The sequence below is a fragment of the Bombina bombina genome, chromosome 4 (genome assembly GCF_027579735.1).
Source record: "Bombina bombina isolate aBomBom1 chromosome 4, aBomBom1.pri, whole genome shotgun sequence".
Taxonomy (NCBI): domain Eukaryota; kingdom Metazoa; phylum Chordata; class Amphibia; order Anura; family Bombinatoridae; genus Bombina; species Bombina bombina.
This window is the reverse complement of record NC_069502.1, coordinates 1,076,688,709-1,076,705,444: the sequence shown is the minus strand read 5'-3', so window position 1 is coordinate 1,076,705,444 and position 16,736 is coordinate 1,076,688,709.

Here is a 16,736-nt window from a genome sequence, read left to right as displayed (position 1 = left end):
GCCTACTCGCCGAATGACGGTTCCTTTAAATTACGTCATCCAAGATGGCGTCCCTCGAATTCCGATTGGCTGATAGGATTCTATCAGCCTATCGGAATTAAGGTAAGAAAATTCTGATTGGCTGATGGAATCAGCCAATCAGATTCAAGTTCAATCCGATTGGCTGATCCAATCAGCCAATCAGATTGAGCTTGCATTCTATTGGCTGTTCCGATCAGCCAATAGAATAGTTTATTTAATTGTATTTATTTGTAGGTATTTTATTTAATTAATTTATTGATAGTGTAGTGTTAGGTTTAATTGTAACTTAGGTTAGGATTTATTTTACAGGTAATTTTGTAATTATTTTAACTAGGTAGCTATTAAATAGTTATTAACTATTTAATAGCTATTGTACCTGGTTAAAATAAATACAAAGTTGCCTGTAAAATAAATATTAATCCTAAAATAGCTACAATATAATTATTATTTATATTGTAGCTATATTAGGGTTTATTTTACAGGTAAGTATTTAGCTTTAAATAGGAATAATTTATTTAATAAGAGTTAATTTATTTTGTTAGATAAAAATTATATTTAACTTAGGGGGGTGTTAGTGTTAGGGTTAGACTTAGCTTTAGGGGTTAATAAATTTAATAGAGTAGCAGTGAGGTCTGGTCAGCAGATTAGGGGTTAATACTTGAAGTTAGGTGTTGGTGATGTTAGGGAGGGCAGATTAGGGGTTAATTCTATTTATTATAGGGTTATTGAGGTGGGAGTGAGGCGGATTAGGGGTTAATAACTTTATTATAGTAGCGGTGAGGTCCGGTCGGCATATTAGGGGTTAATAATTGTAGGTAGGTGGCGGCGATAGTTGGGGGCGGCAGATTAGGGGTTAATAAATATAATATAGGGGTCGGTGGTGTTAGGGGCAGCAGATTAGGGGTACATAGGGATAATGTAGGTGGCGGCGGTGTACGGAGCGGCAGATTAGGGGTTAAAAAAAATATGCAGGGGTCAGCAATAGCGGGGGCGGCAGATTAGGGGTTAATAAGTGTAAGGTTAGGGGTGTTTAGACTCAGGGTACATGTTAGGGTGTTAGGTGCAGACGTAGGAAGTGTTTCCCCATAGGAAACAATGGGGCTGCGTTAGGAGCTGAACGCTGCTTTTTTGCAGGTGTTAGGTTTTTTTTCAGCTCAAACGGCCCCATTGTTTCCTATGGGGGAATCGTGCACGAGCACGTTTTTGAAGCTGGCCGCGTCCGTAAGCACCGCTGGTATTGAGAGTTGCAGTGGTGGTAAATTATGCTCTACGCTCCCTTTTTGGAGCCTAACGCAGCCCTTCTGTGAACTCTAAATACCAGCGGGGGAAAAAAGCACGCGTAGCTAACGCACCCCTTTGGCCGCAGAACTCTAAATCTAGCGGTAAAAGTACTAAAACTAACAACCAGCAAAAAAAAACCATAGTGGATTTAATCAAGAGAAAAAGGGAGGGTAAGACACACTCGGAGAATAGAGGTAAGAAAAAAAAACAAAAAAACCCCTCAAACACACAACATGAACGACATAACAAATATCCCAATATAAAACAAGCCATAATGGGAAGGTTTAGCCCTGCTTCCCTCCCGGGCCCTAAGATTAGAGAATCTAATCATTTTAAAACACACCAGGCGTCTTAATTTGGGTCATCCCAAAGAAAAAGCAGTTGCTAGAGCGGCTATAAAAACATCCTTTATTGTAGAAATCGAGCATAAAAAATATGAACCAACGAGGGTGATACAAGCATAACAAAATTTAAAAACAGTTACAAGCAAACATCATCACAGAAAGGACGCGTTTTGGGTTGCCCCGTATTCACACATAGCTGTGGGAGTAGCCTGACAATACTTATGTCCTCACCTGCACTTACACACCTGATGTATAATTACTTACGGCTAGATTTAGAGTTTTGTCGGTAACGACCCGCATAGCTAACGCTGGCTTTTTTCTGGCCGCACCTTTAAAATAACTCTGGTATTGAGAGTCCACAGAATGGCTGCGTTAGGCTCCAAAAAAGGAGCGTACAGCATATTTAACGCCACTGCAACTCTCGATACCACAGTTGCTTACGGACGCGGCCAGCCTCAAAAATGTGCTCGTACATGATTCCCCCATAGGAAACAATGGGGCTGTTTGAGCTGAAAAAAAACCTAACACCTGCAAAAAAGCCGCGTTCAGCTCCTAACGCAGCCCCATTGTTGTCTATGGGGAAACACTTCCTACGTCTGCACCTAACACCCTAACATGTACCCCGAGTCTAAACACCACTAACCTTACACTTATTAACCCCTATTCTGCCGCCCCCCGCTATCGCTGACCCCTGCATCCTATTTTTAACCCCTAATCTGCCGCTCCGTAAACCGCCGCTACTTACATTATCCCTATGTACCCCTAATCTGCTGCCCCTAACACCGCCGACCCCTATATTATATTTATTAACCCCTAATCTGCCCCCCACAACGTCGCCTCCACCTGCCTACACTTATTAACCCCTAATCTGCCGAGCGGACCGCACCGCTGTTATAATAAAGTTATTAATCCCTAATCCGCCTCACTCCCGCCTCAATAACCCTATAATAAATAGTATTAACCCCTAATCTGCCCTCCCTAACATCGCTGACACCTAACTTCAAACATTAACCCCTAATCTGCCGACTGGAGCTCACCGCTATTCTAATAAATGTATTAACCCCTAAAGCTAAGTCTAACCCTAACACTAACACCCCCCTAAATTAAATATAATTTAAATCTAACGAAATAAATTAAATCTTATTAAATAAATTATTCCTATTTAAAGCTAAATACTTACCTGTAAAATAAACCCTAATATAGCTACAATATAAATTATAATTATATTATAGCTATTTTAGGATTTATATTTATTTTACAGGTAACTTTGTATTTATTTTAACCAGGTACAATAGCTATTAAATAGTTAAGAACTATTTAATAGCTAAAATAGTTAAAATAATTACAAATTTACCTGTAAAATAAATCCTAACCTAAGTTACAATTAAACCTAACACTACACTATCAATAAATAAATTAAATTAAATACCTACAATTACCTACAATTAAACTTAACACTAAACTATCAATAAATGAATTAAATACAATACCTACAAATAACTACAATTAAATAAACTAACTAAAGTACTGTGGTATATTGAGGTTTACAATTCAGAAAACAAGTATTTGTGCACTTTATATAAAGATTAGCCCTAAAAGTAGAGCTTGTTGCTCTTTTTTGAACTAATCAGAAAACAACTTCTATGTATCCTGATTAGACAACATGAGACATTTAATATATGATGAATTTATGTATTAACTACAGACTTAGGTGTTAATAATGATAAGGATTTATAAATAAGATATATATCATATGTTCAATATATATCTAAATGAGAGCCACAGATGGAGTAGAAATACTGACATGGTCTTAATCAGTAATGATAGTAACAGGAATGAGACAGAATGATCTCCTTTTACTTCACGCATTCACACACATCCTAAAATATATACAAGTTCAGACACTCCGCAGACACACATTGTTTGTTTGTAACTGATATTGCGGATAACAGGATTTGCCCAATAATTCAGACTGGTGAAAACAAACAGGCAGGTAAGAAGCTTAAAGGCTTTAGTTTTGTTCGTGTACGTTACCGCCTTGAGGACCGTGAGTGTTCCGTTACCGCACTGGGAGATCCGTGTCTGGGACTGGCAGCGTGTGTGAATGCGGCTTACTTCCGGGTAGCGGTAAAAAAGTAGATCCGGCCGTTCAATGATCCAAGCTCGATAATAACAAAGTTGCGACAAGATCATAAGAGATTCAAAGGTAGCAAAAGTAAATATTGGAATTGTTACTTTGCTCAGGATTCAAATGATAGGAGACCTGAAATAAGAATAGCTACAACAGAGTAGGTATGACTTCAATAATCAGGCAGTGAATGAATGTTACAGGTAGTCCTTAAATAGGGAGGAGACCACATAGGAGGGGTTAGAGTTAAAGGTATACCACATCTCCCCCCTTCAAGGAAGCACCCCAGGGGATTCCAAGCTAGGTTTCTCAGGATAGCGGCGATGAAAATTTCGCAAAAGACGAGGAGTGCGAAGATCAGAATGGAGTTGCCAAGAGTTATCCTCCGAACCATAACCCTTCCATTTCACAAGGTACTCCAACCTCCGCCTATGGATCCTAGAATCCAACACAGCTTCGACTTCATACTCCTCTCGATCATCAATGAGTATCGGAGGTGGTCGAGACAAGGAGAGGGACTGAGGTGATGGAAGATATGGCTTCAACAAAGAGACATGGAAAGAGGGGTGAATTTTAAAATCCTGAGGGAGCTCCAATCTCACAGCATTGTGGTTGATTATTTTAGACACCTTAAAAGGACCCAAGTACTGATTTGCAAGCTTTTTACTAGGAACGGAAAGCTTAAGATTTTTTGTCGAGAGTAGAACTAAATCTCCAATTTGATAAGAAGGACCGGCTGTGTGATGGGTATCATACAACCTTTTCTGATAATCTTTAGCTTCTGAAAGATGTTTTTTCAAGACGTCCAGCCTTTCTTGTAAAGTAGTCGCAAAATCCAATGCAGAGGGTGAGTTCACCTGTTGAGAGGATAAAGAGATAGTGGTAGGATGATATCCGTAAGTAGCGAAGAATGGGGATAGTTTAGTTGATGAAGAAGTGGTATTGTTGTAACAGAACTCCGCCAAAGGTAAATAAGATGACCAATCATCCTGGAGATGAGTTATGTAGCAACGAAGATATTGCTCAAGAGTTTGGTTAAGTCTCTCCGTAAGACCATTTGTCTGGGGGTGAAATGCAGTCGAGTATCTTGAATCAATCTTGATTAACTTGCATAAAGATCTCCAAAAATTAGAGGTAAACTGAGTACCACGGTCAGTTATAATAACTTTAGGCAGTCCATGTAAGCGAACTATGTTGTCTAGGAAAACGTGAGCTGTTGTGAAAGCTGTTGGGAGACCTTTTAGGGGAATGTAATGAGCCAGTCTTGTTAGATGGTCAATGACAACTAAGATAGTATTGTAATGGTGGGATTCAGGTAACTCGACAATAAAGTCCATTGATATGGTACTCCAGGGTTTGTCAGGAATGGGCAGAGGAGATAAAAGACCTGATGGTCTTTTGTGTACTAACTTATTTCTGGCGCAGGTATCACAATGTTTTACGTAATTTGTTATATAAGTATCCATGAGTGGCCACCAATAATTTCTCCTGGTTAGGTCAATAGTTTTAGAAATACCTGGATGACCCGCTAGGGTCCCATCATGGGTTTGTTTAAGAATGGAAGATCTCATTTGTTGGGGGATATAGAGTTTAGATTTATGGTAAAAAAGACCAGTATTGGAATCTTTCTGACAGTCTATTCCATGTGGTGGTTCATGCTTTAATTCTTTTAATACCTCTTCTTCTAAAGGTGTAAGTAAACCTATAATTTTTTCTTTTGGAATGATTTGGTTGATTTGATCTTGAGTGTTTTGATCATGTAGTCTAGAGAGAGCATCGGCTTTGGTATTCAAGTGTCCCGGTCTGTATGTTAAGAGAAAGTTAAAACGATCAAAGAATATTGACCATCTTGCTTGCCGTGCAGACAAGGTCTTACTTGTTTTTAAGAATTCAAGATTTTTATGATCTGTATAAATCTTAAAAGGCAGTTTGGAACCTTCTAATAAATGCCTCCAGTGGTCTAGGGCACGTTTTATAGCTAGAAGTTCTTTATCTCCTATGCTATAGTTTTTCTCAGCGCTAGTCAACATTTTCGAATAGAAAGCAATAGGATGAATCTCAGTCTTGTTCTTATCTTGTTGTGATAATACTGCACCGATACCTGAGTTGGATGCATCGACTTCAAGGATAAATTCCAAATCAAAGTCTGGCATAGCTAGGATGGGTGCTGTTGTAAAATATTCTTTCAACTTGTTAAAAGCATGAGTTGCGGATTCTGTCCACTTAAATCTTTGTTTTTCACTAGTAAGTGCTGTTAAAGGTTTAACGATTGAAGAGAAATTTTTAATAAACTTTCTATAGAAATTCGCAAAAACAATGAATCGTTGTACAGATTTTGTTGAAGTTGGAGTAGGCCAATTCAAAATTGCTGAAACCTTCTCCGGATCCATTTGTATTTTGTTGGGACTGATGATATAACCCAAGAATTTTATTTGTTTGACATGAAAAGAACATTTTTCCAGTTTAGCATATAATTTGTGTTCTTTTAAACGAGTTAGTACCCAGCGTACATGCTTTTCATGTTCCTGTGGTGTTCTAGAATAAATTAGGATGTCATCTAGGTATATTATGACACAAACGTCAATAAGGTCACGAAATATCTCGTTTATAAAAAACTGAAAAGTTGCTGGGGCATTACTCAGACCGAAAGGCATTACGTTATATTGAAAAAGGCCATATCTGGTTCTGAATGCCGTTTTCCATTCGTGACCTTCCTTGATTCTAATCAAATTATAAGCTCCCTTTAAATCTAATTTGGTGTAAATAGTTGCACCAGTTAGACGTTCCAAAAGTTCAGGTATTAAAGGTAAGGGGTACCTGTTTTTTATTGTGATGTTATTCAATGCCCGATAATCAATAATAGGTCTTATGGTACCATCCTTGTTTCTTACTAGAAACATTCCTGCAGCTGCAGGGGATGTGGAGTGGGATATAAATCCCTTACGTAAATTTTCGTCTAAGTAATTTCTAATATATTGAAGTTCCTCTTGAGAGAGAGGATAGATCTTACCATGAGGGATTTTGGAACCAGGTATTATATCGATAGGGCAGTCAAATTCCCTATGGGGTGGAAGGTTTTCTGCCTCTTTTAAATTAAATACCTCTGCCAAATCCTGATAACATGAGGGTAAACCATTATCAAGTGACACTATGGTTTGATGTGGGTAACAAGTGTTTGAGCAAAAGGCAGAATCTAATGTTACCTTATTTGAAACCCAATTTATGGTTGGGTTGTGTTTCTTCAACCAAGGGTACCCTAGAATGAGAGTATGCTGATGTATGGATATAAGATCGAAAGATAAATATTCGGTGTGTCCCTGAGATGATGTTACAAGCAGGGGAACAGTATGATGTGTAATAGGCCCTTGTTCTATGAATGAACCATCTATTAACTTAATGGACACAGGGTTTTGTTTGCAAATAACTGGTATTTTATTTTTATTTACATAGGTGGAATCAATATAATTGCCGGAAGCGCCTGAATCAATTAATGCCTTGGTTTGGATATTTTTCTGGTCCCACTGTAAAAAAATGGTCAAAGTCATGTGTGTATCATTTGCAATGCTGTAAATAAAGTCACTGGTTATTGCCTTACCATTCTTTTGTTTCTTCAACAAAGGACAAGTGGATACTGCATGTTCCTTTTGAGCACAGTATAAACAGAGATTTTCCAACCTCCTTCTAATTTTTTCCTCTGGTGGCAGAGGTCCTCTAAGAACTCCAATCTCCATAGGGGTAGCACTGCCATGAGCTCTATCATGACTTGTTGTGACTTGATAAGGTTTCCTGGATGGGTTATCATAAGAGGCCCTCTCTGCTCTCCTTTATCTCAAATGTCGATCCAAAGAAGTGCTTAATTTGATAAGACCCTCAAGGGTATCTGGGATCTCAAGACGGGAAAGTTCATCTTTGAGTGATTCAGACAAACCCAGGCGATATTGATTCTTTAAACTGATTTCATTCCACTGAGAGTCCTCAGCCCACATCTGAAACTCAGTGGTATAATCTTCCACATTTCTCTTACCTTGTTTTAAAGACCTCAATCTCATTTCAGCATTTATTTGAGTATTTGAGTCTTGATATAGACTAGTCAAAGCAGAAAAATAAGTGTGTGATAAGTGTGATAAGTCTTAGGTCTAAGGGAAAATAATAAGTTACAGGCATTCTTAAATTCCCTGAACTCAGAACGTTTCCCTGAGAAAGGTTGTGGATAATTAATATGAGGTTCAGGTGGATCATGAGGCTTTTGTGAAACATAATCTTTAACTATTGTTTTAAGTGCTGCATTTTCAGTCTGTACTTCAGTCACTGCTCTTGCTAAATAATCAAGTTTGAGATAGACATTATTAAACTCCTTTTTTATTTCATTAGGATCCATAACGGTAAATATTTAGAATCAAAAGAATTTTGATTGTCTTTGGGCCTGATTATTATGTGGTATATTGAGGTTTACAATTCAGAAAACAAGTATTTGTGCACTTTATATAAAGATTAGCCCTAAAAGTAGAGCTTGTTGCTCTTTTTTGAACTAATCAGAAAACAACTTCTATGTATCCTGATTAGACAACATCAGAATCAAGTTCAATCCGATTGGCTGATTCAATCAGCCAATCAGATTGAGCTTGCATTCTATTGGCTGTTCCGATCAGCCAATAGAATGCGAGCTCAATCTGATTGGCTGATCGGATCAGCCAATCGGATTGAGCTTGATTCTGATTGGCTGATTCCATCAGCCAATCAGAATTTTCCTACCTTAATTCCAATTGGCTGATAGAATCCTATCAGCCAATCGGAATTCGAGGGACGCCATCTTGGATGACGTCCCTTAAAGGAACCGTCATTCGTCGGGAAGTCGTCGGAAGAAGAAGATGGGTCCGCGGTGGAGGTATTCAAGATGGAGCCGGTCCTCATCGGATGAAGATAGAAGATGCCACTTGGAAGAAGATGGTTGCCGGTCCAGATCTACTCTTCTTCCCGGATAGGATGAAGACTTTGGAGCCTCTTCTGGACTTCTTCAGCCGTCGGATGATGGATGTCTAGCCCCCGCTTGGGCTTGGATGAAGATTTCGGAGCCTGGAACGATCAGTGATACCTGGCATGGTGAAGACAAGGTAGGAAGATCTTCAGGGGCTTAGTGTTAGGTTTATTTAAGGGGGGTTTAGGTTAGATTAGGGGTATGTGGGTGGTGGGTTGTAATGTTGGGGGGGTATTGTATGTTTTTTTTTACAGGCAAAAGAGCTGAATTCTTTGGGGCATGCCCCGCAAAGGGCCCTTTTAAGGGCTTTTAAGGTAAAAGAGCTTTGAACTTTTGTAATTTAGAATAGGGTAGGGCATTTTTTTTTATTTTGGGGGTCTTTGTTATTTTATTAGGGGGCTTAGAGTAGGTGTAATTAGTTTAAAATGGTTGTAATTTTTTTCTAATGTTTGTAAATATTTTTTTATTTTTTGTAACTTAGTTCTTTTTTATTTTTTGTACTTTAGTTAGTTTATTTAATTGTATTTATTTGTAGGAATTGTATTTTATTTATTTATTGATAGTGTAGTGTTAGGTTTAATTGTAGATAATTGTAGGTATTTTATTTAATTAATTTATTGATAGTGTAGTGTTAGGTTTAATTGTAACTTAGGTTAGGATTTATTTTACAGGTAATTTTGTAATTATTTTAACTAGGTAGCTATTAAATAGTTATTAACTATTTAATAGCTATTGTACCTGGTTAAAATAATTTCAAAGTTGCCTGTAAAATAAATATTAATCCTAAAATAGCTAAGATATAATTATAATTTATATTGTAGCTATATTAGGATTTATTTTACAGGTAAGTATTTAGATTTAAATAGGAATAATTTATTTAATAAGACTTAATTTATTTCGTTAGATAAAAATTATATTTAACTTAGGGGGGTGTTAGTGTTAGGGTTAGACTTAGCTTTAGGGGTTAATACATTTATTAGAATAGCGGTGAGCTCCAGTCGGCAGATTAGGGGTTAATGTTTGAAGTTAGGTGTCGGCGATGTTAGGGAGGGCAGATTAGGGGTTAATACTATTTATTATAGGGTTATTATAATAGCGGTGCGGTCCGCTCGGCAGATTAGGGGTTAATAAGTGTAGGCAGGTGGAGGCGACGTTGTGGGGGCAGATTAGGGGTTAATAAATATAATATAGGGGTCGGCGGTGTTAGGGGCAGCAGATTAGGGGTACATAAGTATAACTTAGGTGGCGGTCGGCAGATTAGGGGTTAAAAAAATGTAATCGAGTGGCGGCGATGTGGGGGGACCTCGGTTTAGAGGTACATAGGTAGTTTATGGGTGTTAGTGTACTTTAGAGCACAGTAGTTAAGAGCTTTATAAACCGGCGTTAGCCCAGAAAGCTCTTAACTACTGACTTTTTTCTGCGGCTGGAGTTTTGTCGTTAGATTTCTAACGCTCGCTTCAGACACGACTCTAAATAACGGAGTTAGAAAGATCCCATTGAAAAGATAGGATACGCAATTGACGTAAGGGGATCTGCGGTATGGAAAAGTCGCGGCTGGAAAGTGAGCGTTAGACCCTTTCCTGACTGATTCCAAATACCGGCGGTAGCCTAAAACCAGCGTTAGGAGCCTCTAACGCTGGTTTTTGACGGCTACCGCCAAACTCTAAATCTAGCCCTAAGTAATTATACATCAGGTGTGTAAGTGCAGGTGAGGACATAAGTATTGTCAGGCTACTCCCACAGCTATGTGTGAATACGGGGCAACCCGAAATGCGTCCTTTCTGTGAGGATGTTTGCTTGTAACTGTTTTTAAATTTTGTTATGCTTGTATCACCCTCGTTGGTTCATATTTTTATGCTCGATTTCTACAATAAAGGATGTTTTTATAGCCGCTCTAGCAACTGCTTTTTCTTTGGGATGATCGATTTAGACGGCTAATGGGCTATTGACATCTATTTGGAATACATCAGGCTGATACAAAGGATAAGCGGCCATTGAAATTCAAATACACAAGTGAAATTGCACACTACCCACCCCGGGTTTACAGCGGAAGGAGTAAAACACAAGTGTGATAGCCATATTAGGTTTCCTGACTGTTTGGAAGACGGACGTTACCAGATCTACAGCGGAAGGAGTAAAACACATAGTGTGAGAGCCATATTAGGTTTCCTGGCTGTTTGGAAGACGGACGCTACGTTGAAATGTGAGTGCACATATTAAATATTTTTCTGTTCACCTTGTATCATGATGCCGCTTTAACGTTTCATACTGTGATCATAAGAGACTTTGCATATGAACGCTTAACAGTTGGATATTAGGGGATCTTTGACCTGGTGCTTAGATTATCATTGAGTGTTTGTCTTAATTTGGGTACTATACTTTATCACAGCTTTAAATTTTATCCTGATGGATAATTTTCAGCATAAAGTTTTTCTGCATCAGGTGCTGACTCAAAAAAATGTGTATGGCCATTTATTACTAATTTCAATTTTGCTGGGTAGAGAAGAGTTGCGCGGACACCTTGTTTTATAAACTTGGTGCATAATGGAGCTAGCTCCCTCCTTTTTGTAGCTGTCTCTGCCGAGTAATCCTGAGACATAAGAATTTTTGACTCACCCAGAAAAATGGGTTGTAATTTACGAAAAGCCTGCAGCATTGTGACTTTATGCTGAAAATGTAATACTTTCGCTATCATGGGTCTTGGTCTTACATTTGTTTTACTTGCAATTAGTGAACCTACCCTGTGGGCCCTTTCAATGACTATCTGGGGATAAGATTCTGGGATCTGTAGTATCCGGGGTAATGTTTCTGTAAGAAACCTATCTAGATCTTCAATTTGTTTCTCTTCTGGTACCCCAATGATCCTCAAGTTGTTCCTTCTGGATCTATCCTATAAGTCTTCTATTTTGCTCTGCATTTTCAAAAGTGCCTCTTTTGTAGAATCCAGGATAGTTTTATGGGTTAAATTAAGATCCTCTGCTCTGCCTCAGACAGCCTATGAGCAAACTGTTTCACCTCACTAGACAGAGATGCTATATCTTCATGTTTGATCTCATTTTTTAGAACATCAAATTTAGGGGCCAAAGCTTCTGAGATTCTAACAACTAATGCCTGTATATCGAGTGTCTCGGACATAATTGGGGAGTTAAAGACCGGTGGTTGTACATCTGTTGAGATTTCAGGAGAACCTTTGTTCTTTCTATCTCTTTGTCTCCCCGACATAGCTGAGGGAGAGAGCTTTGCGTGAGTGTGAAGGTATTTATCCATATATTGCTAGACAACTTTAAGGTTGTCTGGCAAGATTACAAGTGATGTGAAGTGATCTATTGGGTGAATTGCATACACAAAAAAAAAAAAAGGGGGGGGAGAGAAAAAGGGGTAGTGGTTACCCGTCTAGTGAAATCAGAGGTGCAGGGGTATTAACCCTCTGAGTGATATAATCCTGTGCCACACAAAAAAACAAAAAAAAAACGTGGGGGTGAGTTAGTGCAAGGGATAGTGAAAAGAAGAAAAAAAAAAAAAATGAAAGTGAGTTATAGGAAAGTTCTCTTTTCCCAGCTATGCAGGGGGAGACAGAGCAATCAGAAATTACCCAAGATGTGGCAGTTATAGCAATCCTTTTTATTTATTCCACTTCTCTTCTTCCTTCCCCTTTAAACCTATTGGCCCAAAATAAGGGTCGATTCTTTGAACGGAGTTATTCTAAGGTATGCTGCTTAAGATAAAAATGTTTGCTGCACGACTTATATCATCACGTATAACCTTATAAATATAAGCTTAGGCTCTTTAGGTAGGGGTTTACATATGGCTAGATTTGGAGTTTGGCGGTAGATGGCCTGCTAACGCTACGCATGGTTTATGTCTAACGCACAGCATTGTTGACTCCGGTATTTAGAGTACAAAAAAGACCATCTAACGATGCTCCTAACGCATGTATGTCACACGCGGAATCCTGCCCGCGTTAGACAGTCTCCCATAGAGATCAATGGAAAAGCAAAAAAAACTCTTTTTTCACCTAACACTCGATCTCGCGAGAAATACGCACAGCTCGGTCATATGACGCATACCACATCATGCACAACAATAACACGCTGCAAATGTCACAACAACAATCACTCAACAAAGCACAGAAGCATTACACATTCACAAGCGGGGGGATTTTTAATAAAATTTAATACAGGAAATACGCATATACTTTAAGATGCGGAAATTCGCAAAATAACAACAAGGAATAAAAAATATATACATACACTAGCAAAATAATCGCATTCAATATCACTATATATTAGGACAAACATACATATACAACACTTCACTAATAACACACCATCGCAAATTCACATTTAAACAGAATACTATTGGACAATGTTATAGAAAACGAGCACTATGACATCATCGCATTCTACACATTCCACAAATACTAACTCCAAATGAGCATGCGCAAATTCACACAACTAATACACATTGCACTAATATTAATTGCTAATAAAGCACACCTGAACACAATTTACAACGGAAATTGGTACATCATTAAACATTTACACAGGGTATATAAGCACCACACAAGCATGGCTTCTTTGACTGTGTTGCTGGTGGGTCTTTGGAGATTGGAGGTTTAAGATTAGAGAGTTTGTGCATTATTGTGAGTGAGTTAGTGTTAGTGTGAGAGAGTCAGTTGTTAGTGTTATCGTGAGTGAGTGGGAGTTAGTGGGAGCGTGAGTGAGTTATTGGTAGAGGGAGTTGTTAGTGAGAGTTAGTGGTAGTGTGAGTCAGTTAGTGGGAGCGTGAGTTAGTGGTAGTGTGAGTTATTGAGAGTTAGTGGGAGTGTGAGTTAGTGAGAATTAGTAGTAGTGTGAGTTAGTGAGAATTAGTAGTAGTGTGAGTTAGCGAGCGAGTGATTTTTCTGTACACTTAACACATTTACACGCAAACACATTCAATACATACATACACTTATCAATAACACTACATACACTCCATACCCCATACCCCCTCATACTACACTCCATACCCCATTCCCTGTAGTCCCATTCCCTTTCATCCCATTTACTCTTATTCCATACCCCATACTCATCCCATATCCATCCCCTAGTTACATTTAGTTTACATATCCTCCTTTTAGTCTTCTTCTTCTTTTGGTTTATTTAAATACTCCTTACCCTCTTTGTTTTTTTAGATCCCTCTCACACTTTCAGCACTTTTTTTGTCTTTTTAGTTCTTTATTTTGACCCCCTTTCATTTCATCACACTCACTTTTTGTTTGATTATTTGGGGTTTAGTTTAGGGAACAGATGGAGGGCAGGCAGGGGAGAGGTAGAGGGGGGAGGAGAGGGAGGGGGAGAGGAACAGGGCAGGAAGGGGGGCAGGAAGGGGGGCAGGAAGCGGGGGTGGAAGCGGTGGGTGGACCCAGCCACTTGGTTCAAGATGAACAAGTGGCTGGGCCCAGTGGCGGACAGAGTAGGGCTTCACAGTCCGGGAAACAGAGGGCATCGTCACAGGGGAAGGCCAAGGCGACTAGGGAGGCGAGGTTTTCGATGGAGGAGAAGGAGGCCCTCGTAGAGGCCTATATGGCCAGGTATAGGAGGCTGCAGCACCAGAAGACCACCCCGACTGAGAAGAGGAAGCTCTGGCATGAGATAAGGAATGCAGTCAATGCAGTGGGTGGCCGGAACAGAGATATGGACTCTATAAAACATCGCTACCGGGACTGTAAGATGGATCTCAAGAAAAAGTTAAGCCTGGAGGCCCGACATTCCACAGGAACCGGTGGCGGCCCTGCCCTGGAAATCGAGTACTGCCGATGGGAGGAAATGTTGCGGCCCAGCATCTCCGAGGTGGATGTAGTCGGTATCGGAGGAATTGATACCGGGAACCTGCCATTCTCATCTGACGGTAAGCTCATTGAAGAATAAATTCACATACGAATGTATTTCAAGGGACACTATACGCAAACCTTTACTTTCATGATTGAGGTAGAGAATACAATTTGACAAAACATTCAAATGTACTTATATTACCTAATTTGAATCATTCTTGAGATATATTTTAATGAAGAAATAGCCATGCACACGGTGAACCAATCACAGGAGGCAGCTATATTCAGCTAACAATCAGCATCTAAGCATATTTAGATATGCTTTTCAGCAAAAAATATCCAGAGAATGAAGCTAATTAGATAAGAAAAGTACATTAGAAAGTTGATTATAAATGTATGCTTCTAAATCATGAAAGATAAAACATTGGGTTTCATGTCCCTTTAAGGATCAGATTAATGCTATTACGCTGTTCACAATTACTTTGCGGTTACATCAGTATCTAGGCTATAGGTTAGGTGTGCATTTAAACAGACTGAAAACAAACGCTAAAACATTCAGATTGACCAGAGATATCACAAACACGGTTTAGAAAATGCGGAAATCGTATTGATTGTTAGATTTCAAAGTGGATTAATGATTCTGCATTTGTAATTGTATCGTAAGCTAAGTCATTTAAAGCTTCATTTGGAAATATGCTAATATATACATTTTTTTTTTTTTAAATATACAGAGTCTGGGGAGGAGGCAGCACAGCAAATACAGCCTCCTCCATCTCCCCGGGATGAGAGTGGTGGGGAGGAATTTCCACTTAGGAGGGAAGAGGCCCCCCGTGACGAAGAGGGCACGGAAGCAGATGAAGAGGCCCCGGAAGCAGAGGAGGAGGCCGCGGAACCAGAGGCCCCTCAAGGACCCGCACACCGCCGTGCACGGGCACCCCGCCGTGCACTGGTACCCCGCCAAGCACAACAAGAGGAAATAGCGGAGGTGCGGGTTCTACTGGACTACATAGACCAGATGCGTAACTCCCGGATACAAAATATAGAAGGCCGAACTCGTATTCTTGATGGACAAAACCAAATAATTGAAGGCCAAAACCAAATAATAAACATACTTAATAGAATAGAACAAGGGCAAAACAGAATCATTAATCTACACCAAGAGATGTTTAATTTTTTCCGGGAGGCGCATGCTGGTCTGCCTCCTGGTCCGCCTCCTGCTGCTGGGCCTCCTGCTGCTGGGCCTCCTGCTGCTGGGCCATCTTCTCCTGCCGGCCCATCTTCTCCTGCCGGGCCATCTTCTCCTGCCGGGCCATCTTCTCCTGCCGGGCCATCTTCTCCTGCCGGGACATCTCCTCCTGCCGAGCCATCTCCTCCTCCTCAGTCATCTTCTCCTCCTCAGCCATCTTCTCCTCCTCAGCCATCTTCTCCTCCTCACCTTGGTCGTCCCAGTACTCTTCCTTCCACTCTTCCCACAACATCTCCAAGGAGAACTCGTCAGAGTCAGCAGTTGCCCCTCCCAGAGCCTCAGCCCCGTGGGAAGAGGGGAAGGAAGAGGAAGTAAGTATTTGTTTTCATGTTTAATGTTTTTTTATTTAATGTGTAATGGATAGGTATGTGATGATGTGGTTTTCATACACTTGTGGACCACACTCTGTATATAATCTACTTCTATGGGACCGGGTCCATGGAGGCAGATTGTTTGCAGAGTGTGGGTTATAAGTGTGTGAAAACCACATCATCACATACCTATCCTTGTTCATGATATTGATTGGTTTCTGTGATGTGATGTCCAAACTGTTTCCCGAATCGCAAACAAAATTACCATTACAATTATCCATGATGGCATATTACTGTTTGAATGCCAATAACACAGCTTAAAGGGACAGTCAGAAAATTATTGATTACAAAGAAAACACTGTATTACGCATTATCAAGTTGGAAACAACAAAACATGGAGAAATACGTGTGACTTATGTGCTTACCATTGTATCTATGACTATGAAAAATGACCACTTATTTGTTGTTCTAACATAACAACATTTTAGATATCAATGATCAATACATGGTAAATAATATGCTGTATGAGCACAAGGTTTTACATATACAAATGCTATCCAAATGCCCTCTAGTGGTCAAATTGTATAATGATTACATGCACTCTTAAAGCTCGAA